Source organism: Vespa velutina, chromosome 6, assembly GCF_912470025.1.
Source record: "Vespa velutina chromosome 6, iVesVel2.1, whole genome shotgun sequence".
NCBI lineage: Eukaryota > Metazoa > Arthropoda > Insecta > Hymenoptera > Vespidae > Vespa > Vespa velutina.
In genome coordinates this window covers 5,274,613-5,277,112 of record NC_062193.1, presented here as the reverse complement: position 1 = coordinate 5,277,112, position 2,500 = coordinate 5,274,613, and the positions used below count along the sequence as shown (strand labels likewise).

The following is a 2,500-nucleotide window of genomic DNA, read 5'->3' as shown; positions in this document are numbered from 1 at the left end:
ATATATATATATATATATAGAGAGAGAGAGAGAGAGAGAGAGAGAGAGAGAAATCGTTTGCCCTGTCACGGTAGAAAACATCGTTGGCACCCTCCATCGTTCGACCCTTTTACGTGTACCTCTAATCCCCATCCACGAAGCTCGGGCGTGATGCGATCCGGCGCTAAGCACGTGCCTCTTTCAACCCTCCTTCTCTCCTTCCGTTCTAACATGTCCCGCGTTCTTCGGTCTTTGTCAAGTGACCGCATCAGTATCGAGAACGACGAAGGGAGCGCCAACAGTATGTAACTCTCGAGTTTCTTTCATGATGATGATGATGACAATGACGATGACGATGATGATGATGATTAAGAATCTTCTTTGGTATCTGGAGCAAATAGCGAACATTAGAAACGAGAGTGACGAGAGAAGTCCGTACTTTTGTTTGTCAAAAAAAAAAAAAAATAAATAAATAACAAACAAAAGAAATAGATTCTCGATCTATCATATATTCCATAGAAATTACAATAGTAATATTGAAATGAAATATATCATTCGTTATTTCTCGATCATTATCGCGACAAATCTTATAGTACGTTCATTACGAAAGTAGGTCAAAGAATCCTAACATATGTAAGAGAGAGCGAGAGCGAGAGAGAGAGAGAGATCTGATGACATGAGAGGAGACTTTAAAAAATCAACCATAACTCTCGCTTTCATCCACTCGTCACGGATTGTTTTGTAGTTCCATTAAGAAAGGAAAAAAAAAAAAAAACAGAACTAGTTTTGCAAAGTTTCATCGCTCTCGTAAATAATAAGGTAGGAACAATAACACGGCGGAAGCCTTGTAAAATCGATTTGCGATAATCAAATAGTATTTATGAGCAATTATCATACACATAGTGCGGAACATTGAAACGTCCCTGGTTCAAAATAACAAATTATCACTTTCGGAGTAATATTATCTATACAATAATATTATATAGAACTTTGATAATCGCAAAACAATCTCGAAATTATTTTCGATAATTTACTTTCGATTGAAAAGAAAATATGAGAAAAAAAGTTTCTCGTGAATATAAATATATATATATATATATATTTATATATATGTAAATGTATTAATATATAAATGTGTATATATATATATATATATATATATATATATATTTCTGTAGTTAGTTTCGCGAATCCTGCTTTCGACGAAACGAAAAGTCGGATAAATCGGAAACGAGAAACGAGGTAGCTCGCCGTGAGCGGTTTGCCGATGCAAATCACAAATTCGCGTACGCGTCACGCATGAAGACGCGATACGTGACCATGCGGCTGCAACGACAGAAGTAACAAGAAAAAGAGAGAGAGAGAGAGAAAAGTGTTGGTTCTCACCGCAGACACGCATTCACACGCGCGCGCGCACGGACAAACACGAACACACACACATACACAATCTTGGAAGACTCCGCGCCTATGTAGTATACGAGCTTATAGAAGCGCGGCGACCATTTAAGGCTCGCTACCTACATCTTCGATCATGGACGATGCGTCGTGCGATTTCTGATAATTTCTAAAAACAGATAATATAAAGATAGTACATTGATCGAATCTAAAATATTTACTTTCTTCCTTTTCTTTTTTCTCCTTTTCTCTTTTTGTTTATTTCTTTCTCCATACAAGAATATATACATTTTAATAAATCCTTGCAAATGTTAAATGATCCTTTTTGATTTGAATGACAAAAGATATTTTCAAATCTCTCTAGCCTTTCGTAATTATTGATAGCAAATGTAAATGATATTTGGCTAAGAGAATGATTTAAACGTGACACACTATATATGTATATATATATATATATATATATATATATATATATATATATATATGTACGCATACAAAAACCGTTGGTAATCTCAGATGAGGAGTTTCTCATCGCGCTTCATTTCGCGCGGGCACGCTCCGTTCGAGCGAATCGAGAGCTCGACGCGCGACGAACTTCCTACGGTTGTCCTCGTTCTATCCGTTGGTTTATCACCCGTGGATAGAACGAAGTAACGGATGAGTAAACTCTTGGGGCATGGCGAAGATGATAGAGACGAAGAGAAAGATGGAGAATACTCGAAGCTAATGAAAGCGATGGTGGCAGTTGCTGAAGATTCAAGGTATAAGCTAGAAGGTAAAATGATGAAGCTTGAGAAGGAATTGTAGGTACGAGGTCGACAACGACGACAACGACGACAACGACGACGACGACGACTACGATGACGACGACGACGACGATGACGATAACGACAACGAGGACGACGAGAACGACTGCTGGTCTCCGGTGGTTATCCATCTCGTCGCCTTGACGTCGAGGCAGGCGCGATAGCGACGACTGAAAACTTAATTGACGCTACTTAACGAGAAGGGTCCATCCAAGCAAGCGAAGCTCTAATTATCTGTCGTAGGAAATGAGATTGGTTTATATCCGATAACGAACGGATCTCGTTCCAAATTTAGATTGCATACGAAACGTTTTCAAGAT

General features: G+C 38.5%; 1 protein-coding gene and 1 long non-coding RNA gene across 18 annotated transcripts in view; one reads left to right on the top strand and one right to left on the bottom strand.

Moving 5' to 3' along the window:
• LOC124949949 (protein hairy) overlaps nt 1–2,500 on the top strand; it is a 17,442-nt gene that overhangs the window by 1,941 nt on the left and 13,001 nt on the right. The gene's annotated exons all lie outside the window — the stretch shown is intronic.
• Nucleotides 1–2,500, bottom strand: part of LOC124949950 — a 118,521-nt gene that overhangs the window by 107,046 nt on the left and 8,975 nt on the right. For 2 of the 15 annotated variants that reach the window (XR_007101226.1, XR_007101223.1), the window contains one exon: nt 120–367. The exons of the other annotated variants lie outside the window; for them this stretch is intronic. This is a non-coding gene — a long non-coding RNA (uncharacterized LOC124949950). The remainder of the gene's footprint in view (nt 1–119; nt 368–2,500) is intronic. 15 annotated transcript variants of the gene reach the window in all.